At 39.4% G+C, this 27,149-nt stretch overlaps 22 non-coding genes across 22 annotated transcripts; 8 read left to right on the plus strand and 14 right to left on the minus strand.

The window, feature by feature from the left end:
• Positions 1–674: 674 nt before the first annotated feature.
• On the minus strand, positions 675–793 carry LOC140030739 (5S ribosomal RNA). Its single transcript, XR_011834658.1, has one exon. It is a non-coding gene; the product is annotated as a 5S ribosomal RNA (ribosomal RNA).
• A 1,135-nt stretch (positions 794–1,928) lies between these two features.
• On the minus strand, positions 1,929–2,047 carry LOC140030649 (5S ribosomal RNA). The gene has a single exon (XR_011834564.1). It is a non-coding gene; the product is annotated as a 5S ribosomal RNA (ribosomal RNA).
• A 1,135-nt stretch (positions 2,048–3,182) lies between these two features.
• On the minus strand, positions 3,183–3,301 carry LOC140030750 (5S ribosomal RNA). Its single transcript, XR_011834669.1, has one exon. It is a non-coding gene; the product is annotated as a 5S ribosomal RNA (ribosomal RNA).
• Positions 3,302–4,426: 1,125 nt separating this feature from the next.
• On the minus strand, positions 4,427–4,545 carry LOC140030761 (5S ribosomal RNA). Its single transcript, XR_011834680.1, has one exon. It is a non-coding gene; the product is annotated as a 5S ribosomal RNA (ribosomal RNA).
• A 1,135-nt stretch (positions 4,546–5,680) lies between these two features.
• On the minus strand, positions 5,681–5,799 carry LOC140030770 (5S ribosomal RNA). Its single transcript, XR_011834689.1, has one exon. It is a non-coding gene; the product is annotated as a 5S ribosomal RNA (ribosomal RNA).
• Positions 5,800–6,924: 1,125 nt separating this feature from the next.
• Positions 6,925–7,043, minus strand: LOC140030782 (5S ribosomal RNA). Its single transcript, XR_011834701.1, has one exon. It is a non-coding gene; the product is annotated as a 5S ribosomal RNA (ribosomal RNA).
• A 1,125-nt stretch (positions 7,044–8,168) lies between these two features.
• On the minus strand, positions 8,169–8,287 carry LOC140030793 (5S ribosomal RNA). The gene has a single exon (XR_011834712.1). It is a non-coding gene; the product is annotated as a 5S ribosomal RNA (ribosomal RNA).
• Positions 8,288–9,410: 1,123 nt separating this feature from the next.
• LOC140030804 (5S ribosomal RNA) lies at positions 9,411–9,529 on the minus strand. The gene has a single exon (XR_011834723.1). It is a non-coding gene; the product is annotated as a 5S ribosomal RNA (ribosomal RNA).
• Positions 9,530–10,654: 1,125 nt separating this feature from the next.
• LOC140030815 (5S ribosomal RNA) lies at positions 10,655–10,773 on the minus strand. The gene has a single exon (XR_011834734.1). It is a non-coding gene; the product is annotated as a 5S ribosomal RNA (ribosomal RNA).
• Positions 10,774–11,908: 1,135 nt separating this feature from the next.
• Positions 11,909–12,027, minus strand: LOC140030826 (5S ribosomal RNA). Its single transcript, XR_011834745.1, has one exon. It is a non-coding gene; the product is annotated as a 5S ribosomal RNA (ribosomal RNA).
• A 1,134-nt stretch (positions 12,028–13,161) lies between these two features.
• On the minus strand, positions 13,162–13,280 carry LOC140030837 (5S ribosomal RNA). The gene has a single exon (XR_011834756.1). It is a non-coding gene; the product is annotated as a 5S ribosomal RNA (ribosomal RNA).
• Positions 13,281–14,415: 1,135 nt separating this feature from the next.
• LOC140030848 (5S ribosomal RNA) lies at positions 14,416–14,534 on the minus strand. The gene has a single exon (XR_011834767.1). It is a non-coding gene; the product is annotated as a 5S ribosomal RNA (ribosomal RNA).
• Positions 14,535–15,659: 1,125 nt separating this feature from the next.
• LOC140030859 (5S ribosomal RNA) lies at positions 15,660–15,778 on the minus strand. Its single transcript, XR_011834778.1, has one exon. It is a non-coding gene; the product is annotated as a 5S ribosomal RNA (ribosomal RNA).
• Positions 15,779–16,903: 1,125 nt separating this feature from the next.
• Positions 16,904–17,022, minus strand: LOC140030870 (5S ribosomal RNA). The gene has a single exon (XR_011834789.1). It is a non-coding gene; the product is annotated as a 5S ribosomal RNA (ribosomal RNA).
• Positions 17,023–17,602: 580 nt separating this feature from the next.
• LOC140030881 (5S ribosomal RNA) lies at positions 17,603–17,721 on the plus strand. The gene has a single exon (XR_011834800.1). It is a non-coding gene; the product is annotated as a 5S ribosomal RNA (ribosomal RNA).
• Positions 17,722–18,843: 1,122 nt separating this feature from the next.
• On the plus strand, positions 18,844–18,962 carry LOC140030893 (5S ribosomal RNA). The gene has a single exon (XR_011834812.1). It is a non-coding gene; the product is annotated as a 5S ribosomal RNA (ribosomal RNA).
• A 1,122-nt stretch (positions 18,963–20,084) lies between these two features.
• LOC140030904 (5S ribosomal RNA) lies at positions 20,085–20,203 on the plus strand. Its single transcript, XR_011834823.1, has one exon. It is a non-coding gene; the product is annotated as a 5S ribosomal RNA (ribosomal RNA).
• A 1,122-nt stretch (positions 20,204–21,325) lies between these two features.
• Positions 21,326–21,444, plus strand: LOC140030915 (5S ribosomal RNA). The gene has a single exon (XR_011834834.1). It is a non-coding gene; the product is annotated as a 5S ribosomal RNA (ribosomal RNA).
• Positions 21,445–22,566: 1,122 nt separating this feature from the next.
• On the plus strand, positions 22,567–22,685 carry LOC140030926 (5S ribosomal RNA). The gene has a single exon (XR_011834845.1). It is a non-coding gene; the product is annotated as a 5S ribosomal RNA (ribosomal RNA).
• A 1,122-nt stretch (positions 22,686–23,807) lies between these two features.
• Positions 23,808–23,926, plus strand: LOC140030936 (5S ribosomal RNA). The gene has a single exon (XR_011834855.1). It is a non-coding gene; the product is annotated as a 5S ribosomal RNA (ribosomal RNA).
• Positions 23,927–25,048: 1,122 nt separating this feature from the next.
• LOC140030943 (5S ribosomal RNA) lies at positions 25,049–25,167 on the plus strand. The gene has a single exon (XR_011834862.1). It is a non-coding gene; the product is annotated as a 5S ribosomal RNA (ribosomal RNA).
• Positions 25,168–26,289: 1,122 nt separating this feature from the next.
• Positions 26,290–26,408, plus strand: LOC140030945 (5S ribosomal RNA). Its single transcript, XR_011834865.1, has one exon. It is a non-coding gene; the product is annotated as a 5S ribosomal RNA (ribosomal RNA).
• The last annotated feature ends 741 nt before the right edge of the window (positions 26,409–27,149 follow it).

Here is a 27,149-nt window from a genome sequence, read left to right on the forward strand (position 1 = left end):
TTACATAATCAAGTAATAAAAATTTAAATAAATGATTCCAAATCAAATCTAAAATAAATTAAACACCGTAAAAGTGTTTTATCCCAAGCAAAATATAAAATAAATTAAAACAATACAAAAGTGAAAAATAATATAATATATTATTTGTCCAAGTATAATAATTTCAACTTCACACAAATTAAATAAATTCGTTTAGGATTAAGTAATTAATGCCTTTGAAAAAAAGAATAACTTAGTTTAGTTAGATAAAATTATTTTTATGTTTATTAAATTATTTTTAATTCGTAAACGGGTCATATCGGGTCATATCAGGTCACCACGGGTTGACCCGAAATCGACCGGTTTTCTTTTCGGGTTCATCGGGTCCAACCCGATTCTGACCCGAATTCCCGAAACCTCAACCCAAACCCATTAATTTCGTGTTAGGTTCGTGTCGTGTTTTCAGGTCGTGTCGAAAATTGCCACCCCTAGTTGCGGTGATACATTTGCGCCGACAAATTTGAGCGACGATCCGGGCTTTGATCGAGCCGTACCGTTCCTGATTTGTCTCGCGCCTTCAGATCCTCCTTCACGCTTCGACAAGAAGCAAAATATTAAGCAATCGTTCCGACGGAGCTAAATTACTACAGGATAAAGAACGAATAGGAAATTTGGATTTCGAAACAAAAAAGAGAGGGGTGCAACACGAGGACTTCCCAGGGGGTCACCCATCCTAGTACTACTCTCGCCCAAGCACGCTTAACTTCGGAGTTCTGATGGGATCCGGTGCATTAGTGCTGGTATGATCGCACCCGCCATGTTCCTTTCGCTTTATTCTTTTAAACTACCCCGTCCTGCGAAGCAGTGTGGCTTTTCTAGACCGAAATTCATTTTAAGCGTCAATTCAAGCATTTTCCTCTTATCCTTTTATTTATTTACTTTATATTTTTTTTTGTTATTGATTTGCACCCTGTTTTTTTCCCTCATCCCGCAACTCTAAATTATCATGAAATCAATCCTTCACGCTTGCAGTTAGGGGTGGCAATTCGGGTCCAAATCAGGTTGGCGGGTCGGGTTCGGGTCAACAGACCCGCCAGAAAATCTGTTGACCCGAACCCCGACCCGCCAACCCGCGACGGGTCAGGTATGCTGACCCGAACCCGAAAATTTCAGGTTTACGGGGCGGCGGGTCGACCCGAAATGACCCGAAACTTAATTTTAATTTATTAATTTATCACTGTAATTTCTAATAAAATCAATTTCTCACAAAACTAATTACATAATCAAGTAATAAAAATTTAAATAAATGATTCCAAATCAAATCTAAAATAAATTAAACACCGTAAAAGTGTTTTATCCCAAGCAAAATATAAAATAAATTAAAACAATACAAAAGTGAAAAATAATATAATATATTATTTGTCCAAGTATAATAATTTCAACTTCACACAAATTAAATAAATTCGTTTAGGATTAAGTAATTAATGCCTTTGAAAAAAAGAATAACTTAGTTTAGTTAGATAAAATTATTTTTATGTTTATTAAATTATTTTTAATTCGTAAACGGGTCATATCGGGTCATATCAGGTCACCACGGGTTGACCCGAAATCGACCGGTTTTCTTTTCGGGTTCATCGGGTCCAACCCGATTCTGACCCGAATTCCCGAAACCTCAACCCAAACCCATTAATTTCGTGTTAGGTTCGTGTCGTGTTTTCAGGTCGTGTCGAAAATTGCCACCCCTAGTTGCGGTGATACATTTGCGCCGACAAATTTGAGCGACGATCCGGGCTTTGATCGAGCCGTACCGTTCCTGATTTGTCTCGCGCCTTCAGATCCTCCTTCACGCTTCGACAAGAAGCAAAATATTAAGCAATCGTTCCGACGGAGCTAAATTACTACAGGATAAAGAACGAATAGGAAATTTGGATTTCGAAACAAAAAAGAGAGGGGTGCAACACGAGGACTTCCCAGGGGGTCACCCATCCTAGTACTACTCTCGCCCAAGCACGCTTAACTTCGGAGTTCTGATGGGATCCAGTGCATTAGTGCTGGTATGATCGCACCCGCCATGTTCCTTTCGCTTTATTCTTTTAAACTACCCCGTCCTGCGAAGCAGTGTGGCTTTTCTAGACCGAAATTCATTTTAAGCGTCAATTCAAGCATTTTCCTCTTATCCTTTTATTTATTTACTTTATATTTTTTTTTGTTATTGATTTGCACCCTGTTTTTTTCCCTCATCCCGCAACTCTAAATTATCATGAAATCAATCCTTCACGCTTGCAGTTAGGGGTGGCAATTCGGGTCCAAATCAGGTTGGCGGGTCGGGTTCGGGTCAACAGACCCGCCAGAAAATCTGTTGACCCGAACCCCGACCCGCCAACCCGTGACGGGTCAGGTATGCTGACCCGAACCCGAAAATTTCAGGTTTACGGGGCGGCGGGTCGACCCGAAATGACCCGAAACTTAATTTTAATTTATTAATTTATCACTGTAATTTCTAATAAAATCAATTTCTCACAAAACTAATTACATAATCAAGTAATAAAAATTTAAATAAATGATTCCAAATCAAATCTAAAATAAATTAAACACCGTAAAAGTGTTTTATCCCAAGCAAAATATAAAATAAATTAAAACAATACAAAAGTGAAAAATAATATAATATATTATTTGTCCAAGTATAATAATTTCAACTTCACACAAATTAAATAAATTCGTTTAGGATTAAGTAATTAATGCCTTTGAAAAAAAGAATAACTTAGTTTAGTTAGATAAAATTATTTTTATGTTTATTAAATTATTTTTAATTCGTAAACGGGTCATATCGGGTCATATCAGGTCACCACGGGTTGACCCGAAATCGACCGGTTTTCTTTTCGGGTTCATCGGGTCCAACCCGATTCTGACCCGAATTCCCGAAACCTCAACCCAAACCCATTAATTTCGTGTTAGGTTCGTGTCGTGTTTTCAGGTCGTGTCGAAAATTGCCACCCCTAGTTGCGGTGATACATTTGCGCCGACAAATTTGAGCGACGATCCGGGCTTTGATCGAGCCGTACCGTTCCTGATTTGTCTCGCGCCTTCAGATCCTCCTTCACGCTTCGACAAGAAGCAAAATATTAAGCAATCGTTCCGACGGAGCTAAATTACTACAGGATAAAGAACGAATAGGAAATTTGGATTTCGAAACAAAAAAGAGAGGGGTGCAACACGAGGACTTCCCAGGGGGTCACCCATCCTAGTACTACTCTCGCCCAAGCACGCTTAACTTCGGAGTTCTGATGGGATCCGGTGCATTAGTGCTGGTATGATCGCACCCGCCATGTTCCTTTCGCTTTATTCTTTTAAACTACCCCGTCCTGCGAAGCAGTGTGGCTTTTCTAGACCGAAATTCATTTTAAGCGTCAATTCAAGCATTTTCCTCTTATCCTTTTATTTATTTACTTTATATTTTTTTTTGTTATTGATTTGCACCCTGTTTTTTTCCCTCATCCCGCAACTCTAAATTATCATGAAATCAATCCTTCACGCTTGCAGTTAGGGGTGGCAATTCGGGTCCAAATCAGGTTGGCGGGTCGGGTTCGGGTCAACAGACCCGCCAGAAAATCTGTTGACCCGAACCCCGACCCGCCAACCCGTGACGGGTCAGGTATGCTGACCCGAACCCGAAAATTTCAGGTTTACGGGGCGGCGGGTCGACCCGAAATGACCCGAAACTTAATTTTAATTTATTAATTTATCACTGTAATTTCTAATAAAATCAATTTCTCACAAAACTAATTACATAATCAAGTAATAAAAATTTAAATAAATGATTCCAAATCAAATCTAAAATAAATTAAACACCGTAAAAGTGTTTTATCCCAAGCAAAATATAAAATAAATTAAAACAATACAAAAGTGAAAAATAATATAATATATTATTTGTCCAAGTATAATAATTTCAACTTCACACAAATTAAATAAATTCGTTTAGGATTAAGTAATTAATGCCTTTGAAAAAAAGAATAACTTAGTTTAGTTAGATAAAATTATTTTTATGTTTATTAAATTATTTTTAATTCGTAAACGGGTCATATCAGGTCACCACGGGTTGACCCGAAATCGACCGGTTTTCTTTTCGGGTTCATCGGGTCCAACCCGATTCTGACCCGAATTCCCGAAACCTCAACCCAAACCCATTAATTTCGTGTTAGGTTCGTGTCGTGTTTTCAGGTCGTGTCGAAAATTGCCACCCCTAGTTGCGGTGATACATTTGCGCCGACAAATTTGAGCGACGATCCGGGCTTTGATCGAGCCGTACCGTTCCTGATTTGTCTCGCGCCTTCAGATCCTCCTTCACGCTTCGACAAGAAGCAAAATATTAAGCAATCGTTCCGACGGAGCTAAATTACTACAGGATAAAGAACGAATAGGAAATTTGGATTTCGAAACAAAAAAGAGAGGGGTGCAACACGAGGACTTCCCAGGGGGTCACCCATCCTAGTACTACTCTCGCCCAAGCACGCTTAACTTCGGAGTTCTGATGGGATCCGGTGCATTAGTGCTGGTATGATCGCACCCGCCATGTTCCTTTCGCTTTATTCTTTTAAACTACCCCGTCCTGCGAAGCAGTGTGGCTTTTCTAGACCGAAATTCATTTTAAGCGTCAATTCAAGCATTTTCCTCTTATCCTTTTATTTATTTACTTTATATTTTTTTTTGTTATTGATTTGCACCCTGTTTTTTTCCCTCATCCCGCAACTCTAAATTATCATGAAATCAATCCTTCACGCTTGCAGTTAGGGGTGGCAATTCGGGTCCAAATCAGGTTGGCGGGTCGGGTTCGGGTCAACAGACCCGCCAGAAAATCTGTTGACCCGAACCCCGACCCGCCAACCCGTGACGGGTCAGGTATGCTGACCCGAACCCGAAAATTTCAGGTTTACGGGGCGGCGGGTCGACCCGAAATGACCCGAAACTTAATTTTAATTTATTAATTTATCACTGTAATTTCTAATAAAATCAATTTCTCACAAAACTAATTACATAATCAAGTAATAAAAATTTAAATAAATGATTCCAAATCAAATCTAAAATAAATTAAACACCGTAAAAGTGTTTTATCCCAAGCAAAATATAAAATAAATTAAAACAATACAAAAGTGAAAAATAATATAATATATTATTTGTCCAAGTATAATAATTTCAACTTCACACAAATTAAATAAATTCGTTTAGGATTAAGTAATTAATGCCTTTGAAAAAAAGAATAACTTAGTTTAGTTAGATAAAATTATTTTTATGTTTATTAAATTATTTTTAATTCGTAAACGGGTCATATCGGGTCATATCAGGTCACCACGGGTTGACCCGAAATCGACCGGTTTTCTTTTCGGGTTCATCGGGTCCAACCCGATTCTGACCCGAATTCCCGAAACCTCAACCCAAACCCATTAATTTCGTGTTAGGTTCGTGTCGTGTTTTCAGGTCGTGTCGAAAATTGCCACCCCTAGTTGCGGTGATACATTTGCGCCGACAAATTTGAGCGACGATCCGGGCTTTGATCGAGCCGTACCGTTCCTGATTTGTCTCGCGCCTTCAGATCCTCCTTCACGCTTCGACAAGAAGCAAAATATTAAGCAATCGTTCCGACGGAGCTAAATTACTACAGGATAAAGAACGAATAGGAAATTTGGATTTCGAAACAAAAAAGAGAGGGGTGCAACACGAGGACTTCCCAGGGGGTCACCCATCCTAGTACTACTCTCGCCCAAGCACGCTTAACTTCGGAGTTCTGATGGGATCCGGTGCATTAGTGCTGGTATGATCGCACCCGCCATGTTCCTTTCGCTTTATTCTTTTAAACTACCCCGTCCTGCGAAGCAGTGTGGCTTTTCTAGACCGAAATTCATTTTAAGCGTCAATTCAAGCATTTTCCTCTTATCCTTTTATTTATTTACTTTATATTTTTTTTTGTTATTGATTTGCACCCTGTTTTTTTCCCTCATCCCGCAACTCTAAATTATCATGAAATCAATCCTTCACGCTTGCAGTTAGGGGTGGCAATTCGGGTCCAAATCAGGTTGGCGGGTCGGGTTCGGGTCAACAGACCCGCCAGAAAATCTGTTGACCCGAACCCCGACCCGCCAACCCGTGACGGGTCAGGTATGCTGACCCGAACCCGAAAATTTCAGGTTTACGGGGCGGCGGGTCGACCCGAAATGACCCGAAACTTAATTTTAATTTATTAATTTATCACTGTAATTTCTAATAAAATCAATTTCTCACAAAACTAATTACATAATCAAGTAATAAAAATTTAAATAAATGATTCCAAATCAAATCTAAAATAAATTAAACACCGTAAAAGTGTTTTATCCCAAGCAAAATATAAAATAAATTAAAACAATACAAAAGTGAAAAATAATATAATATATTATTTGTCCAAGTATAATAATTTCAACTTCACACAAATTAAATAAATTCGTTTAGGATTAAGTAATTAATGCCTTTGAAAAAAAGAATAACTTAGTTTAGTTAGATAAAATTATTTTTATGTTTATTAAATTATTTTTAATTCGTAAACGGGTCATATCAGGTCACCACGGGTTGACCCGAAATCGACCGGTTTTCTTTTCGGGTTCATCGGGTCCAACCCGATTCTGACCCGAATTCCCGAAACCTCAACCCAAACCCATTAATTTCGTGTTAGGTTCGTGTCGTGTTTTCAGGTCGTGTCGAAAATTGCCACCCCTAGTTGCGGTGATACATTTGCGCCGACAAATTTGAGCGACGATCCGGGCTTTGATCGAGCCGTACCGTTCCTGATTTGTCTCGCGCCTTCAGATCCTCCTTCACGCTTCGACAAGAAGCAAAATATTAAGCAATCGTTCCGACGGAGCTAAATTACTACAGGATAAAGAACGAATAGGAAATTTGGATTTCGAAACAAAAAAGAGAGGGGTGCAACACGAGGACTTCCCAGGGGGTCACCCATCCTAGTACTACTCTCGCCCAAGCACGCTTAACTTCGGAGTTCTGATGGGATCCGGTGCATTAGTGCTGGTATGATCGCACCCGCCATGTTCCTTTCGCTTTATTCTTTTAAACTACCCCGTCCTGCGAAGCAGTGTGGCTTTTCTAGACCGAAATTCATTTTAAGCGTCAATTCAAGCATTTTCCTCTTATCCTTTTATTTATTTACTTTATATTTTTTTTTGTTATTGATTTGCACCCTGTTTTTTTCCCTCATCCCGCAACTCTAAATTATCATGAAATCAATCCTTCACGCTTGCAGTTAGGGGTGGCAATTCGGGTCCAAATCAGGTTGGCGGGTCGGGTTCGGGTCAACAGACCCGCCAGAAAATCTGTTGACCCGAACCCCGACCCGCCAACCCGTGACGGGTCAGGTATGCTGACCCGAACCCGAAAATTTCAGGTTTACGGGGCGGCGGGTCGACCCGAAATGACCCGAAACTTAATTTTAATTTATTAATTTATCACTGTAATTTCTAATAAAATCAATTTCTCACAAAACTAATTACATAATCAAGTAATAAAAATTTAAATAAATGATTCCAAATCAAATCTAAAATAAATTAAACACCGTAAAAGTGTTTTATCCCAAGCAAAATATAAAATAAATTAAAACAATACAAAAGTGAAAAATAATATAATATATTATTTGTCCAAGTATAATAATTTCAACTTCACACAAATTAAATAAATTCGTTTAGGATTAAGTAATTAATGCCTTTGAAAAAAAGAATAACTTAGTTTAGTTAGATAAAATTATTTTTATGTTTATTAAATTATTTTTAATTCGTAAACGGGTCATATCAGGTCACCACGGGTTGACCCGAAATCGACCGGTTTTCTTTTCGGGTTCATCGGGTCCAACCCGATTCTGACCCGAATTCCCGAAACCTCAACCCAAACCCATTAATTTCGTGTTAGGTTCGTGTCGTGTTTTCAGGTCGTGTCGAAAATTGCCACCCCTAGTTGCGGTGATACATTTGCGCCGACAAATTTGAGCGACGATCCGGGCTTTGATCGAGCCGTACCGTTCCTGATTTGTCTCGCGCCTTCAGATCCTCCTTCACGCTTCGACAAGAAGCAAAATATTAAGCAATCGTTCCGACGGAGCTAAATTACTACAGGATAAAGAACGAATAGGAAATTTGGATTTCGAAACAAAAAAGAGAGGGGTGCAACACGAGGACTTCCCAGGGGGTCACCCATCCTAGTACTACTCTCGCCCAAGCACGCTTAACTTCGGAGTTCTGATGGGATCCGGTGCATTAGTGCTGGTATGATCGCACCCGCCATGTTCCTTTCGCTTTATTCTTTTAAACTACCCCGTCCTGCGAAGCAGTGTGGCTTTTCTAGACCGAAATTCATTTTAAGCGTCAATTCAAGCATTTTCCTCTTATCCTTTTATTTATTTACTTTATATTTTTTTTTGTTATTGATTTGCACCCTGTTTTTTTCCCTCATCCCGCAACTCTAAATTATCATGAAATCAATCCTTCACGCTTGCAGTTAGGGGTGGCAATTCGGGTCCAAATCAGGTTGGCGGGTCGGGTTCGGGTCAACAGACCCGCCAGAAAATCTGTTGACCCGAACCCCGACCCGCCAACCCGTGACGGGTCAGGTATGCTGACCCGAACCCGAAAATTTCAGGTTTACGGGGCGGCGGGTCGACCCGAAATGACCCGAAACTTAATTTTAATTTATTAATTTATCACTGTAATTTCTAATAAAATCAATTTCTCACAAAACTAATTACATAATCAAGTAATAAAAATTTAAATAAATGATTCCAAATCAAATCTAAAAAATTAAACACCGTAAAAGTGTTTTATCCCAAGCAAAATATAAAATAAATTAAAACAATACAAAAGTGAAAAATAATATAATATATTATTTGTCCAAGTATAATAATTTCAACTTCACACAAATTAAATAAATTCGTTTAGGATTAAGTAATTAATGCCTTTGAAAAAAAGAATAACTTAGTTTAGTTAGATAAAATTATTTTTATGTTTATTAAATTATTTTTAATTCGTAAACGGGTCATATCAGGTCACCACGGGTTGACCCGAAATCGACCGGTTTTCTTTTCGGGTTCATCGGGTCCAACCCGATTCTGACCCGAATTCCCGAAACCTCAACCCAAACCCATTAATTTCGTGTTAGGTTCGTGTCGTGTTTTCAGGTCGTGTCGAAAATTGCCACCCCTAGTTGCGGTGATACATTTGCGCCGACAAATTTGAGCGACGATCCGGGCTTTGATCGAGCCGTACCGTTCCTGATTTGTCTCGCGCCTTCAGATCCTCCTTCACGCTTCGACAAGAAGCAAAATATTAAGCAATCGTTCCGACGGAGCTAAATTACTACAGGATAAAGAACGAATAGGAAATTTGGATTTCGAAACAAAAAAGAGAGGGGTGCAACACGAGGACTTCCCAGGGGGTCACCCATCCTAGTACTACTCTCGCCCAAGCACGCTTAACTTCGGAGTTCTGATGGGATCCGGTGCATTAGTGCTGGTATGATCGCACCCGCCATGTTCCTTTCGCTTTATTCTTTTAAACTACCCCGTCCTGCGAAGCAGTGTGGCTTTTCTAGACCGAAATTCATTTTAAGCGTCAATTCAAGCATTTTCCTCTTATCCTTTTATTTATTTACTTTATATTTTTTTTTGTTATTGATTTGCACCCTGTTTTTTTCCCTCATCCCGCAACTCTAAATTATCATGAAATCAATCCTTCACGCTTGCAGTTAGGGGTGGCAATTCGGGTCCAAATCAGGTTGGCGGGTCGGGTTCGGGTCAACAGACCCGCCAGAAAATCTGTTGACCCGAACCCCGACCCGCCAACCCGTGACGGGTCAGGTATGCTGACCCGAACCCGAAAATTTCAGGTTTACGGGGCGGCGGGTCGACCCGAAATGACCCGAAACTTAATTTTAATTTATTAATTTATCACTGTAATTTCTAATAAAATCAATTTCTCACAAAACTAATTACATAATCAAGTAATAAAAATTTAAATAAATGATTCCAAATCAAATCTAAAATAAATTAAACACCGTAAAAGTGTTTTATCCCAAGCAAAATATAAAATAAATTAAAACAATACAAAAGTGAAAAATAATATAATATATTATTTGTCCAAGTATAATAATTTCAACTTCACACAAATTAAATAAATTCGTTTAGGATTAAGTAATTAATGCCTTTGAAAAAAAGAATAACTTAGTTTAGTTAGATAAAATTATTTTTATGTTTATTAAATTATTTTTAATTCGTAAACGGGTCATATCAGGTCACCACGGGTTGACCCGAAATCGACCGGTTTTCTTTTCGGGTTCATCGGGTCCAACCCGATTCTGACCCGAATTCCCGAAACCTCAACCCAAACCCATTAATTTCGTGTTAGGTTCGTGTCGTGTTTTCAGGTCGTGTCGAAAATTGCCACCCCTAGTTGCGGTGATACATTTGCGCCGACAAATTTGAGCGACGATCCGGGCTTTGATCGAGCCGTACCGTTCCTGATTTGTCTCGCGCCTTCAGATCCTCCTTCACGCTTCGACAAGAAGCAAAATATTAAGCAATCGTTCCGACGGAGCTAAATTACTACAGGATAAAGAACGAATAGGAAATTTGGATTTCGAAACAAAAAAGAGAGGGGTGCAACACGAGGACTTCCCAGGGGGTCACCCATCCTAGTACTACTCTCGCCCAAGCACGCTTAACTTCGGAGTTCTGATGGGATCCGGTGCATTAGTGCTGGTATGATCGCACCCGCCATGTTCCTTTCGCTTTATTCTTTTAAACTACCCCGTCCTGCGAAGCAGTGTGGCTTTTCTAGACCGAAATTCATTTTAAGCGTCAATTCAAGCATTTTCCTCTTATCCTTTTATTTATTTACTTTATATTTTTTTTTGTTATTGATTTGCACCCTGTTTTTTTCCCTCATCCCGCAACTCTAAATTATCATGAAATCAATCCTTCACGCTTGCAGTTAGGGGTGGCAATTCGGGTCCAAATCAGGTTGGCGGGTCGGGTTCGGGTCAACAGACCCGCCAGAAAATCTGTTGACCCGAACCCCGACCCGCCAACCCGTGACGGGTCAGGTATGCTGACCCGAACCCGAAAATTTCAGGTTTACGGGGCGGCGGGTCGACCCGAAATGACCCGAAACTTAATTTTAATTTATTAATTTATCACTGTAATTTCTAATAAAATCAATTTCTCACAAAACTAATTACATAATCAAGTAATAAAAATTTAAATAAATGATTCCAAATCAAATCTAAAATAAATTAAACACCGTAAAAGTGTTTTATCCCAAGCAAAATATAAAATAAATTAAAACAATACAAAAGTGAAAAATAATATAATATATTATTTGTCCAAGTATAATAATTTCAACTTCACACAAATTAAATAAATTCGTTTAGGATTAAGTAATTAATGCCTTTGAAAAAAAGAATAACTTAGTTTAGTTAGATAAAATTATTTTTATGTTTATTAAATTATTTTTAATTCGTAAACGGGTCATATCGGGTCATATCAGGTCACCACGGGTTGACCCGAAATCGACCGGTTTTCTTTTCGGGTTCATCGGGTCCAACCCGATTCTGACCCGAATTCCCGAAACCTCAACCCAAACCCATTAATTTCGTGTTAGGTTCGTGTCGTGTTTTCAGGTCGTGTCGAAAATTGCCACCCCTAGTTGCGGTGATACATTTGCGCCGACAAATTTGAGCGACGATCCGGGCTTTGATCGAGCCGTACCGTTCCTGATTTGTCTCGCGCCTTCAGATCCTCCTTCACGCTTCGACAAGAAGCAAAATATTAAGCAATCGTTCCGACGGAGCTAAATTACTACAGGATAAAGAACGAATAGGAAATTTGGATTTCGAAACAAAAAAGAGAGGGGTGCAACACGAGGACTTCCCAGGGGGTCACCCATCCTAGTACTACTCTCGCCCAAGCACGCTTAACTTCGGAGTTCTGATGGGATCCGGTGCATTAGTGCTGGTATGATCGCACCCGCCATGTTCCTTTCGCTTTATTCTTTTAAACTACCCCGTCCTGCGAAGCAGTGTGGCTTTTCTAGACCGAAATTCATTTTAAGCGTCAATTCAAGCATTTTCCTCTTATCCTTTTATTTATTTACTTTATATTTTTTTTTGTTATTGATTTGCACCCTGTTTTTTTCCCTCATCCCGCAACTCTAAATTATCATGAAATCAATCCTTCACGCTTGCAGTTAGGGGTGGCAATTCGGGTCCAAATCAGGTTGGCGGGTCGGGTTCGGGTCAACAGACCCGCCAGAAAATCTGTTGACCCGAACCCCGACCCGCCAACCCGTGACGGGTCAGGTATGCTGACCCGAACCCGAAAATTTCAGGTTTACGGGGCGGCGGGTCGACCCGAAATGACCCGAAACTTAATTTTAATTTATTAATTTATCACTGTAATTTCTAATAAAATCAATTTCTCACAAAACTAATTACATAATCAAGTAATAAAAATTTAAATAAATGATTCCAAATCAAATCTAAAATAAATTAAACACCGTAAAAGTGTTTTATCCCAAGCAAAATATAAAATAAATTAAAACAATACAAAAGTGAAAAATAATATAATATATTATTTGTCCAAGTATAATAATTTCAACTTCACACAAATTAAATAAATTCGTTTAGGATTAAGTAATTAATGCCTTTGAAAAAAAGAATAACATAGTTTAGTTAGATAAAATTATTTTTATGTTTATTAAATTATTTTTAATTCGTAAACGGGTCATATCGGGTCATATCAGGTCACCACGGGTTGACCCGAAATCGACCGCTTTCTTTTCGGGTTCATCGGGTCCAACCCGATTCTGACCCGAATTCCCGAAACCTCAACCCAAACCCATTAATTTCGTGTTAGGTTCGTGTCGTGTTTTCAGGTCGTGTCGAAAATTGCCACCCCTAGTTGCGGTGATACATTTGCGCCGACAAATTTGAGCGACGATCCGGGCTTTGATCGAGCCGTACCGTTCCTGATTTGTCTCGCGCCTTCAGATCCTCCTTCACGCTTCGACAAGAAGCAAAATATTAAGCAATCGTTCCGACGGAGCTAAATTACTACAGGATAAAGAACGAATAGGAAATTTGGATTTCGAAACAAAAAAGAGAGGGGTGCAACACGAGGACTTCCCAGGGGGTCACCCATCCTAGTACTACTCTCGCCCAAGCACGCTTAACTTCGGAGTTCTGATGGGATCCGGTGCATTAGTGCTGGTATGATCGCACCCGCCATGTTCCTTTCGCTTTATTCTTTTAAACTACCCCGTCCTGCGAAGCAGTGTGGCTTTTCTAGACCGAAATTCATTTTAAGCGTCAATTCAAGCATTTTCCTCTTATCCTTTTATTTATTTACTTTATATTTTTTTTTGTTATTGATTTGCACCCTGTTTTTTTCCCTCATCCCGCAACTCTAAATTATCATGAAATCAATCCTTCACGCTTGCAGTTAGGGGTGGCAATTCGGGTCCAAATCAGGTTGGCGGGTCGGGTTCGGGTCAACAGACCCGCCAGAAAATCTGTTGACCCGAACCCCGACCCGCCAACCCGTGACGGGTCAGGTATGCTGACCCGAACCCGAAAATTTCAGGTTTACGGGGCGGCGGGTCGACCCGAAATGACCCGAAACTTAATTTTAATTTATTAATTTATCACTGTAATTTCTAATAAAATCAATTTCTCACAAAACTAATTACATAATCAAGTAATAAAAATTTAAATAAATGATTCCAAATCAAATCTAAAATAAATTAAACACCGTAAAAGTGTTTTATCCCAAGCAAAATATAAAATAAATTAAAACAATACAAAAGTGAAAAATAATATAATATATTATTTGTCCAAGTATAATAATTTCAACTTCACACAAATTAAATAAATTCGTTTAGGATTAAGTAATTAATGCCTTTGAAAAAAAGAATAACTTAGTTTAGTTAGATAAAATTATTTTTATGTTTATTAAATTATTTTTAATTCGTAAACGGGTCATATCGGGTCATATCAGGTCACCACGGGTTGACCCGAAATCGACCGGTTTTCTTTTCGGGTTCATCGGGTCCAACCCGATTCTGACCCGAATTCCCGAAACCTCAACCCAAACCCATTAATTTCGTGTTAGGTTCGTGTCGTGTTTTCAGGTCGTGTCGAAAATTGCCACCCCTAGTTGCGGTGATACATTTGCGCCGACAAATTTGAGCGACGATCCGGGCTTTGATCGAGCCGTACCGTTCCTGATTTGTCTCGCGCCTTCAGATCCTCCTTCACGCTTCGACAAGAAGCAAAATATTAAGCAATCGTTCCGACGGAGCTAAATTACTACAGGATAAAGAACGAATAGGAAATTTGGATTTCGAAACAAAAAAGAGAGGGGTGCAACACGAGGACTTCCCAGGGGGTCACCCATCCTAGTACTACTCTCGCCCAAGCACGCTTAACTTCGGAGTTCTGATGGGATCCGGTGCATTAGTGCTGGTATGATCGCACCCGCCATGTTCCTTTCGCTTTATTCTTTTAAACTACCCCGTCCTGCGAAGCAGTGTGGCTTTTCTAGACCGAAATTCATTTTAAGCGTCAATTCAAGCATTTTCCTCTTATCCTTTTATTTATTTACTTTATATTTTTTTTTGTTATTGATTTGCACCCTGTTTTTTTCCCTCATCCCGCAACTCTAAATTATCATGAAATCAATCCTTCACGCTTGCAGTTAGGGGTGGCAATTCGGGTCCAAATCAGGTTGGCGGGTCGGGTTCGGGTCAACAGACCCGCCAGAAAATCTGTTGACCCGAACCCCGACCCGCCAACCCGTGACGGGTCAGGTATGCTGACCCGAACCCGAAAATTTCAGGTTTACGGGGCGGCGGGTCGACCCGAAATGACCCGAAACTTAATTTTAATTTATTAATTTATCACTGTAATTTCTAATAAAATCAATTTCTCACAAAACTAATTACATAATCAAGTAATAAAAATTTAAATAAATGATTCCAAATCAAATCTAAAATAAATTAAACACCGTAAAAGTGTTTTATCCCAAGCAAAATATAAAATAAATTAAAACAATACAAAAGTGAAAAATAATATAATATATTATTTGTCCAAGTATAATAATTTCAACTTCACACAAATTAAATAAATTCGTTTAGGATTAAGTAATTAATGCCTTTGAAAAAAAGAATAACTTAGTTTAGTTAGATAAAATTATTTTTATGTTTATTAAATTATTTTTAATTCGTAAACGGGTCATATCAGGTCACCACGGGTTGACCCGAAATCGACCGGTTTTCTTTTCGGGTTCATCGGGTCCAACCCGATTCTGACCCGAATTCCCGAAACCTCAACCCAAACCCATTAATTTCGTGTTAGGTTCGTGTCGTGTTTTCAGGTCGTGTCGAAAATTGCCACCCCTAGTTGCGGTGATACATTTGCGCCGACAAATTTGAGCGACGATCCGGGCTTTGATCGAGCCGTACCGTTCCTGATTTGTCTCGCGCCTTCAGATCCTCCTTCACGCTTCGACAAGAAGCAAAATATTAAGCAATCGTTCCGACGGAGCTAAATTACTACAGGATAAAGAACGAATAGGAAATTTGGATTTCGAAACAAAAAAGAGAGGGGTGCAACACGAGGACTTCCCAGGGGGTCACCCATCCTAGTACTACTCTCGCCCAAGCACGCTTAACTTCGGAGTTCTGATGGGATCCGGTGCATTAGTGCTGGTATGATCGCACCCGCCATGTTCCTTTCGCTTTATTCTTTTAAACTACCCCGTCCTGCGAAGCAGTGTGGCTTTTCTAGACCGAAATTCATTTTAAGCGTCAATTCAAGCATTTTCCTCTTATCCTTTTATTTATTTACTTTATATTTTTTTTTGTTATTGATTTGCACCCTGTTTTTTTCCCTCATCCCGCAACTCTAAATTATCATGAAATCAATCCTTCACGCTTGCAGTTAGGGGTGGCAATTCGGGTCCAAATCAGGTTGGCGGGTCGGGTTCGGGTCAACAGACCCGCCAGAAAATCTGTTGACCCGAACCCCGACCCGCCAACCCGTGACGGGTCAGGTATGCTGACCCGAACCCGAAAATTTCAGGTTTACGGGGCGGCGGGTCGACCCGAAATGACCCGAAACTTAATTTTAATTTATTAATTTATCACTGTAATTTCTAATAAAATCAATTTCTCACAAAACTAATTACATAATCAAGTAATAAAAATTTAAATAAATGATTCCAAATCAAATCTAAAATAAATTAAACACCGTAAAAGTGTTTTATCCCAAGCAAAATATAAAATAAATTAAAACAATACAAAAGTGAAAAATAATATAATATATTATTTGTCCAAGTATAATAATTTCAACTTCACACAAATTAAATAAATTCGTTTAGGATTAAGTAATTAATGCCTTTGAAAAAAAGAATAACTTAGTTTAGTTAGATAAAATTATTTTTATGTTTATTAAATTATTTTTAATTCGTAAACGGGTCATATCAGGTCACCACGGGTTGACCCGAAATCGACCGGTTTTCTTTTCGGGTTCATCGGGTCCAACCCGATTCTGACCCGAATTCCCGAAACCTCAACCCAAACCCATTAATTTCGTGTTAGGTTCGTGTCGTGTTTTCAGGTCGTGTCGAAAATTGCCACCCCTAGTTGCGGTGATACATTTGCGCCGACAAATTTGAGCGACGATCCGGGCTTTGATCGAGCCGTACCGTTCCTGATTTGTCTCGCGCCTTCAGATCCTCCTTCACGCTTCGACAAGAAGCAAAATATTAAGCAATCGTTCCGACGGAGCTAAATTACTACAGGATAAAGAACGAATAGGAAATTTGGATTTCGAAACAAAAAAGAGAGGGGTGCAACACGAGGACTTCCCAGGGGGTCACCCATCCTAGTACTACTCTCGCCCAAGCACGCTTAACTTCGGAGTTCTGATGGGATCCGGTGCATTAGTGCTGGTATGATCGCACCCGCCATGTTCCTTTCGCTTTATTCTTTTAAACTACCCCGTCCTGCGAAGCAGTGTGGCTTTTCTAGACCGAAATTCATTTTAAGCGTCAATTCAAGCATTTTCCTCTTATCCTTTTATTTATTTACTTTATATTTTTTTTTGTTATTGATTTGCACCCTGTTTTTTTCCCTCATCCCGCAACTCTAAATTATCATGAAATCAATCCTTCACGCTTGCTAAACCTGAAATTTTCGGGTCCGGGTCAGCATACCTGACCCGTCACGGGTTGGCGGGTCGGGGTTCGGGTCAACAGATTTTCTGGCGGGTCTGTTGACCCGAACCCGACCCGCCAACCTGATTTGGACCCGAATTGCCACCCCTAACTGCAAGCGTGAAGGATTGATTTCATGATAATTTAGAGTTGCGGGATGAGGGAAAAAAACAGGGTGCAAATCAATAACAAAAAAATATATAAAGTAAATAAATAAAAGGATAAGAGGAAAATGCTTGAATTGACGCTTAAAATGAATTTCGGTCTAGAAAAGCCACACTGCTTCGCAGGACGGGGTAGTTTAAAAGAATAACGCGAAAGGAACATGGCGGGTGCGATCATACCAGCACTAATGCACCGGATCCCATCAGAACTCCGAAGTTAAGCGTGCTTGGGCGAGAGTAGTACTAGGATGGGTGACCCCCTGGGAAGTCCTCGTGTTGCACCCCTCTCTTTTTTGTTTCGAAATCCAAATTTCCTATTCGTTCTTTATCCTGTAGTAATTTAGCTCCGTCGGAACGATTGCTTAATATTTTGCTTCTTGTCGAAGCGTGAAGGAGGATCTGAAGGCGCGAGACAAATCAGGAACGGTACGGCTCGATCAAAGCCCGGATCGTCGCTCAAATTTGTCGGCGCAAATGTATCACCGCAACTAGGGGTGGCAATTTTCGACACGACACGAACCTAACACGAAATTAATGGGTTTGGGTTGAGGTTTCGGGAATTCGGGTCAGAATCGGGTTGGACCCGATGAACCCGAAAAGAAAACCGGTCGATTTCGGGTCAACCCGTGGTGACCTGATATGACCCGATATGACCCGTTTACGAATTAAAAATAATTTAATAAACATAAAAATAATTTTATCTAACTAAACTAAGTTATTCTTTTTTTCAAAGGCATTAATTACTTAATCCTAAACGAATTTATTTAATTTGTGTGAAGTTGAAATTATTATACTTGGACAAATAATATATTATATTATTTTTCACTTTTGTATTGTTTTAATTTATTTTATATTTTGCTTGGGATAAAACACTTTTACGGTGTTTAATTTATTTTAGATTTGATTTGGAATCATTTATTTAAATTTTTATTACTTGATTATGTAATTAGTTTTGTGAGAAATTGATTTTATTAGAAATTACAGTGATAAATTAATAAATTAAAATTAAGTTTCGGGTCATTTCGGGTCGACCCGCCGCCCCGTAAACCTGAAATTTTCGGGTCCGGGTCAGCATACCTGACCCGTCACGGGTTGGCGGGTCGGGGTTCGGGTCAACAGATTTTCTGGCGGGTCTGTTGACCCGAACCCGACCCGCCAACCTGATTTGGACCCGAATTGCCACCCCTAACTGCAAGCGTGAAGGATTGATTTCATGATAATTTAGAGTTGCGGGATGAGGGAAAAAAACAGGGTGCAAATCAATAACAAAAAAATATATAAAGTAAATAAATAAAAGGATAAGAGGAAAATGCTTGAATTGACGCTTAAAATGAATTTCGGTCTAGAAAAGCCACACTGCTTCGCAGGACGGGGTAGTTTAAAAGAATAACGCGAAAGGAACATGGCGGGTGCGATCATACCAGCACTAATGCACCGGATCCCATCAGAACTCCGAAGTTAAGCGTGCTTGGGCGAGAGTAGTACTAGGATGGGTGACCCCCTGGGAAGTCCTCGTGTTGCACCCCTCTCTTTTTTGTTTCGAAATCCAAATTTCCTATTCGTTCTTTATCCTGTAGTAATTTAGCTCCGTCGGAACGATTGCTTAATATTTTGCTTCTTGTCGAAGCGTGAAGGAGGATCTGAAGGCGCGAGACAAATCAGGAACGGTACGGCTCGATCAAAGCCCGGATCGTCGCTCAAATTTGTCGGCGCAAATGTATCACCGCAACTAGGGGTGGCAATTTTCGACACGACACGAACCTAACACGAAATTAATGGGTTTGGGTTGAGGTTTCGGGAATTCGGGTCAGAATCGGGTTGGACCCGATGAACCCGAAAAGAAAACCGGTCGATTTCGGGTCAACCCGTGGTGACCTGATATGACCCGATATGACCCGTTTACGAATTAAAAATAATTTAATAAACATAAAAATAATTTTATCTAACTAAACTAAGTTATTCTTTTTTTCAAAGGCATTAATTACTTAATCCTAAACGAATTTATTTAATTTGTGTGAAGTTGAAATTATTATACTTGGACAAATAATATATTATATTATTTTTCACTTTTGTATTGTTTTAATTTATTTTATATTTTGCTTGGGATAAAACACTTTTACGGTGTTTAATTTATTTTAGATTTGATTTGGAATCATTTATTTAAATTTTTATTACTTGATTATGTAATTAGTTTTGTGAGAAATTGATTTTATTAGAAATTACAGTGATAAATTAATAAATTAAAATTAAGTTTCGGGTCATTTCGGGTCGACCCGCCGCCCCGTAAACCTGAAATTTTCGGGTCCGGGTCAGCATACCTGACCCGTCACGGGTTGGCGGGTCGGGGTTCGGGTCAACAGATTTTCTGGCGGGTCTGTTGACCCGAACCCGACCCGCCAACCTGATTTGGACCCGAATTGCCACCCCTAACTGCAAGCGTGAAGGATTGATTTCATGATAATTTAGAGTTGCGGGATGAGGGAAAAAAACAGGGTGCAAATCAATAACAAAAAAATATATAAAGTAAATAAATAAAAGGATAAGAGGAAAATGCTTGAATTGACGCTTAAAATGAATTTCGGTCTAGAAAAGCCACACTGCTTCGCAGGACGGGGTAGTTTAAAAGAATAACGCGAAAGGAACATGGCGGGTGCGATCATACCAGCACTAATGCACCGGATCCCATCAGAACTCCGAAGTTAAGCGTGCTTGGGCGAGAGTAGTACTAGGATGGGTGACCCCCTGGGAAGTCCTCGTGTTGCACCCCTCTCTTTTTTGTTTCGAAATCCAAATTTCCTATTCGTTCTTTATCCTGTAGTAATTTAGCTCCGTCGGAACGATTGCTTAATATTTTGCTTCTTGTCGAAGCGTGAAGGAGGATCTGAAGGCGCGAGACAAATCAGGAACGGTACGGCTCGATCAAAGCCCGGATCGTCGCTCAAATTTGTCGGCGCAAATGTATCACCGCAACTAGGGGTGGCAATTTTCGACACGACACGAACCTAACACGAAATTAATGGGTTTGGGTTGAGGTTTCGGGAATTCGGGTCAGAATCGGGTTGGACCCGATGAACCCGAAAAGAAAACCGGTCGATTTCGGGTCAACCCGTGGTGACCTGATATGACCCGATATGACCCGTTTACGAATTAAAAATAATTTAATAAACATAAAAATAATTTTATCTAACTAAACTAAGTTATTCTTTTTTTCAAAGGCATTAATTACTTAATCCTAAACGAATTTATTTAATTTGTGTGAAGTTGAAATTATTATACTTGGACAAATAATATATTATATTATTTTTCACTTTTGTATTGTTTTAATTTATTTTATATTTTGCTTGGGATAAAACACTTTTACGGTGTTTAATTTATTTTAGATTTGATTTGGAATCATTTATTTAAATTTTTATTACTTGATTATGTAATTAGTTTTGTGAGAAATTGATTTTATTAGAAATTACAGTGATAAATTAATAAATTAAAATTAAGTTTCGGGTCATTTCGGGTCGACCCGCCGCCCCGTAAACCTGAAATTTTCGGGTCCGGGTCAGCATACCTGACCCGTCACGGGTTGGCGGGTCGGGGTTCGGGTCAACAGATTTTCTGGCGGGTCTGTTGACCCGAACCCGACCCGCCAACCTGATTTGGACCCGAATTGCCACCCCTAACTGCAAGCGTGAAGGATTGATTTCATGATAATTTAGAGTTGCGGGATGAGGGAAAAAAACAGGGTGCAAATCAATAACAAAAAAATATATAAAGTAAATAAATAAAAGGATAAGAGGAAAATGCTTGAATTGACGCTTAAAATGAATTTCGGTCTAGAAAAGCCACACTGCTTCGCAGGACGGGGTAGTTTAAAAGAATAACGCGAAAGGAACATGGCGGGTGCGATCATACCAGCACTAATGCACCGGATCCCATCAGAACTCCGAAGTTAAGCGTGCTTGGGCGAGAGTAGTACTAGGATGGGTGACCCCCTGGGAAGTCCTCGTGTTGCACCCCTCTCTTTTTTGTTTCGAAATCCAAATTTCCTATTCGTTCTTTATCCTGTAGTAATTTAGCTCCGTCGGAACGATTGCTTAATATTTTGCTTCTTGTCGAAGCGTGAAGGAGGATCTGAAGGCGCGAGACAAATCAGGAACGGTACGGCTCGATCAAAGCCCGGATCGTCGCTCAAATTTGTCGGCGCAAATGTATCACCGCAACTAGGGGTGGCAATTTTCGACACGACACGAACCTAACACGAAATTAATGGGTTTGGGTTGAGGTTTCGGGAATTCGGGTCAGAATCGGGTTGGACCCGATGAACCCGAAAAGAAAACCGGTCGATTTCGGGTCAACCCGTGGTGACCTGATATGACCCGATATGACCCGTTTACGAATTAAAAATAATTTAATAAACATAAAAATAATTTTATCTAACTAAACTAAGTTATTCTTTTTTTCAAAGGCATTAATTACTTAATCCTAAACGAATTTATTTAATTTGTGTGAAGTTGAAATTATTATACTTGGACAAATAATATATTATATTATTTTTCACTTTTGTATTGTTTTAATTTATTTTATATTTTGCTTGGGATAAAACACTTTTACGGTGTTTAATTTATTTTAGATTTGATTTGGAATCATTTATTTAAATTTTTATTACTTGATTATGTAATTAGTTTTGTGAGAAATTGATTTTATTAGAAATTACAGTGATAAATTAATAAATTAAAATTAAGTTTCGGGTCATTTCGGGTCGACCCGCCGCCCCGTAAACCTGAAATTTTCGGGTCCGGGTCAGCATACCTGACCCGTCACGGGTTGGCGGGTCGGGGTTCGGGTCAACAGATTTTCTGGCGGGTCTGTTGACCCGAACCCGACCCGCCAACCTGATTTGGACCCGAATTGCCACCCCTAACTGCAAGCGTGAAGGATTGATTTCATGATAATTTAGAGTTGCGGGATGAGGGAAAAAAACAGGGTGCAAATCAATAACAAAAAAATATATAAAGTAAATAAATAAAAGGATAAGAGGAAAATGCTTGAATTGACGCTTAAAATGAATTTCGGTCTAGAAAAGCCACACTGCTTCGCAGGACGGGGTAGTTTAAAAGAATAACGCGAAAGGAACATGGCGGGTGCGATCATACCAGCACTAATGCACCGGATCCCATCAGAACTCCGAAGTTAAGCGTGCTTGGGCGAGAGTAGTACTAGGATGGGTGACCCCCTGGGAAGTCCTCGTGTTGCACCCCTCTCTTTTTTGTTTCGAAATCCAAATTTCCTATTCGTTCTTTATCCTGTAGTAATTTAGCTCCGTCGGAACGATTGCTTAATATTTTGCTTCTTGTCGAAGCGTGAAGGAGGATCTGAAGGCGCGAGACAAATCAGGAACGGTACGGCTCGATCAAAGCCCGGATCGTCGCTCAAATTTGTCGGCGCAAATGTATCACCGCAACTAGGGGTGGCAATTTTCGACACGACACGAACCTAACACGAAATTAATGGGTTTGGGTTGAGGTTTCGGGAATTCGGGTCAGAATCGGGTTGGACCCGATGAACCCGAAAAGAAAACCGGTCGATTTCGGGTCAACCCGTGGTGACCTGATATGACCCGATATGACCCGTTTACGAATTAAAAATAATTTAATAAACATAAAAATAATTTTATCTAACTAAACTAAGTTATTCTTTTTTTCAAAGGCATTAATTACTTAATCCTAAACGAATTTATTTAATTTGTGTGAAGTTGAAATTATTATACTTGGACAAATAATATATTATATTATTTTTCACTTTTGTATTGTTTTAATTTATTTTATATTTTGCTTGGGATAAAACACTTTTACGGTGTTTAATTTATTTTAGATTTGATTTGGAATCATTTATTTAAATTTTTATTACTTGATTATGTAATTAGTTTTGTGAGAAATTGATTTTATTAGAAATTACAGTGATAAATTAATAAATTAAAATTAAGTTTCGGGTCATTTCGGGTCGACCCGCCGCCCCGTAAACCTGAAATTTTCGGGTCCGGGTCAGCATACCTGACCCGTCACGGGTTGGCGGGTCGGGGTTCGGGTCAACAGATTTTCTGGCGGGTCTGTTGACCCGAACCCGACCCGCCAACCTGATTTGGACCCGAATTGCCACCCCTAACTGCAAGCGTGAAGGATTGATTTCATGATAATTTAGAGTTGCGGGATGAGGGAAAAAAACAGGGTGCAAATCAATAACAAAAAAATATATAAAGTAAATAAATAAAAGGATAAGAGGAAAATGCTTGAATTGACGCTTAAAATGAATTTCGGTCTAGAAAAGCCACACTGCTTCGCAGGACGGGGTAGTTTAAAAGAATAACGCGAAAGGAACATGGCGGGTGCGATCATACCAGCACTAATGCACCGGATCCCATCAGAACTCCGAAGTTAAGCGTGCTTGGGCGAGAGTAGTACTAGGATGGGTGACCCCCTGGGAAGTCCTCGTGTTGCACCCCTCTCTTTTTTGTTTCGAAATCCAAATTTCCTATTCGTTCTTTATCCTGTAGTAATTTAGCTCCGTCGGAACGATTGCTTAATATTTTGCTTCTTGTCGAAGCGTGAAGGAGGATCTGAAGGCGCGAGACAAATCAGGAACGGTACGGCTCGATCAAAGCCCGGATCGTCGCTCAAATTTGTCGGCGCAAATGTATCACCGCAACTAGGGGTGGCAATTTTCGACACGACACGAACCTAACACGAAATTAATGGGTTTGGGTTGAGGTTTCGGGAATTCGGGTCAGAATCGGGTTGGACCCGATGAACCCGAAAAGAAAACCGGTCGATTTCGGGTCAACCCGTGGTGACCTGATATGACCCGATATGACCCGTTTACGAATTAAAAATAATTTAATAAACATAAAAATAATTTTATCTAACTAAACTAAGTTATTCTTTTTTTCAAAGGCATTAATTACTTAATCCTAAACGAATTTATTTAATTTGTGTGAAGTTGAAATTATTATACTTGGACAAATAATATATTATATTATTTTTCACTTTTGTATTGTTTTAATTTATTTTATATTTTGCTTGGGATAAAACACTTTTACGGTGTTTAATTTATTTTAGATTTGATTTGGAATCATTTATTTAAATTTTTATTACTTGATTATGTAATTAGTTTTGTGAGAAATTGATTTTATTAGAAATTACAGTGATAAATTAATAAATTAAAATTAAGTTTCGGGTCATTTCGGGTCGACCCGCCGCCCCGTAAACCTGAAATTTTCGGGTCCGGGTCAGCATACCTGACCCGTCACGGGTTGGCGGGTCGGGGTTCGGGTCAACAGATTTTCTGGCGGGTCTGTTGACCCGAACCCGACCCGCCAACCTGATTTGGACCCGAATTGCCACCCCTAACTGCAAGCGTGAAGGATTGATTTCATGATAATTTAGAGTTGCGGGATGAGGGAAAAAAACAGGGTGCAAATCAATAACAAAAAAATATATAAAGTAAATAAATAAAAGGATAAGAGGAAAATGCTTGAATTGACGCTTAAAATGAATTTCGGTCTAGAAAAGCCACACTGCTTCGCAGGACGGGGTAGTTTAAAAGAATAACGCGAAAGGAACATGGCGGGTGCGATCATACCAGCACTAATGCACCGGATCCCATCAGAACTCCGAAGTTAAGCGTGCTTGGGCGAGAGTAGTACTAGGATGGGTGACCCCCTGGGAAGTCCTCGTGTTGCACCCCTCTCTTTTTTGTTTCGAAATCCAAATTTCCTATTCGTTCTTTATCCTGTAGTAATTTAGCTCCGTCGGAACGATTGCTTAATATTTTGCTTCTTGTCGAAGCGTGAAGGAGGATCTGAAGGCGCGAGACAAATCAGGAACGGTACGGCTCGATCAAAGCCCGGATCGTCGCTCAAATTTGTCGGCGCAAATGTATCACCGCAACTAGGGGTGGCAATTTTCGACACGACACGAACCTAACACGAAATTAATGGGTTTGGGTTGAGGTTTCGGGAATTCGGGTCAGAATCGGGTTGGACCCGATGAACCCGAAAAGAAAACCGGTCGATTTCGGGTCAACCCGTGGTGACCTGATATGACCCGATATGACCCGTTTACGAATTAAAAATAATTTAATAAACATAAAAATAATTTTATCTAACTAAACTAAGTTATTCTTTTTTTCAAAGGCATTAATTACTTAATCCTAAACGAATTTATTTAATTTGTGTGAAGTTGAAATTATTATACTTGGACAAATAATATATTATATTATTTTTCACTTTTGTATTGTTTTAATTTATTTTATATTTTGCTTGGGATAAAACACTTTTACGGTGTTTAATTTATTTTAGATTTGATTTGGAATCATTTATTTAAATTTTTATTACTTGATTATGTAATTAGTTTTGTGAGAAATTGATTTTATTAGAAATTACAGTGATAAATTAATAAATTAAAATTAAGTTTCGGGTCATTTCGGGTCGACCCGCCGCCCCGTAAACCTGAAATTTTCGGGTCCGGGTCAGCATACCTGACCCGTCACGGGTTGGCGGGTCGGGGTTCGGGTCAACAGATTTTCTGGCGGGTCTGTTGACCCGAACCCGACCCGCCAACCTGATTTGGACCCGAATTGCCACCCCTAACTGCAAGCGTGAAGGATTGATTTCATGATAATTTAGAGTTGCGGGATGAGGGAAAAAAACAGGGTGCAAATCAATAACAAAAAAATATATAAAGTAAATAAATAAAAGGATAAGAGGAAAATGCTTGAATTGACGCTTAAAATGAATTTCGGTCTAGAAAAGCCACACTGCTTCGCAGGACGGGGTAGTTTAAAAGAATAACGCGAAAGGAACATGGCGGGTGCGATCATACCAGCACTAATGCACCGGATCCCATCAGAACTCCGAAGTTAAGCGTGCTTGGGCGAGAGTAGTACTAGGATGGGTGACCCCCTGGGAAGTCCTCGTGTTGCACCCCTCTCTTTTTTGTTTCGAAATCCAAATTTCCTATTCGTTCTTTATCCTGTAGTAATTTAGCTCCGTCGGAACGATTGCTTAATATTTTGCTTCTTGTCGAAGCGTGAAGGAGGATCTGAAGGCGCGAGACAAATCAGGAACGGTACGGCTCGATCAAAGCCCGGATCGTCGCTCAAATTTGTCGGCGCAAATGTATCACCGCAACTAGGGGTGGCAATTTTCGACACGACACGAACCTAACACGAAATTAATGGGTTTGGATTGAGGTTTCGGGAATTCGGGTCAGAATCGGGTTGGACCCGATGAACCCGAAAAGAAAACCGGTCGATTTCGGGTCAACCCGTGGTGACCTGATATGACCCGATATGACCCGTTTACGAATTAAAAATAATTTAATAAACATAAAAATAATTTTATCTAACTAAACTAAGTTATTTTCAAAGGCATTAATTACTTAATCCTAAACGAATTTATTTAATTTGTGTGAAGTTGAAATTATTATACTTGGACAAATAATATATTATATTATTTTTCACTTTTGTATTGTTTTAATTTATTTTATATTTTGCTTGGGATAAAACACTTTTACGGTGTTTAATTTATTTTAGATTTGATTTGGAATCATTTATTTAAATTTTTATTACTTGATTATGTAATTAGTTTTGTGAGAAATTGATTTTATTAGAAATTACAGTGATAAATTAATAAATTAAAATTAAGTTTCGGGTCATTTCGGGTCGAC

Source organism: Coffea arabica, chromosome 11e, assembly GCF_036785885.1.
Source record: "Coffea arabica cultivar ET-39 chromosome 11e, Coffea Arabica ET-39 HiFi, whole genome shotgun sequence".
NCBI classification, from domain to species: Eukaryota; Viridiplantae; Streptophyta; class Magnoliopsida; order Gentianales; family Rubiaceae; genus Coffea; species Coffea arabica.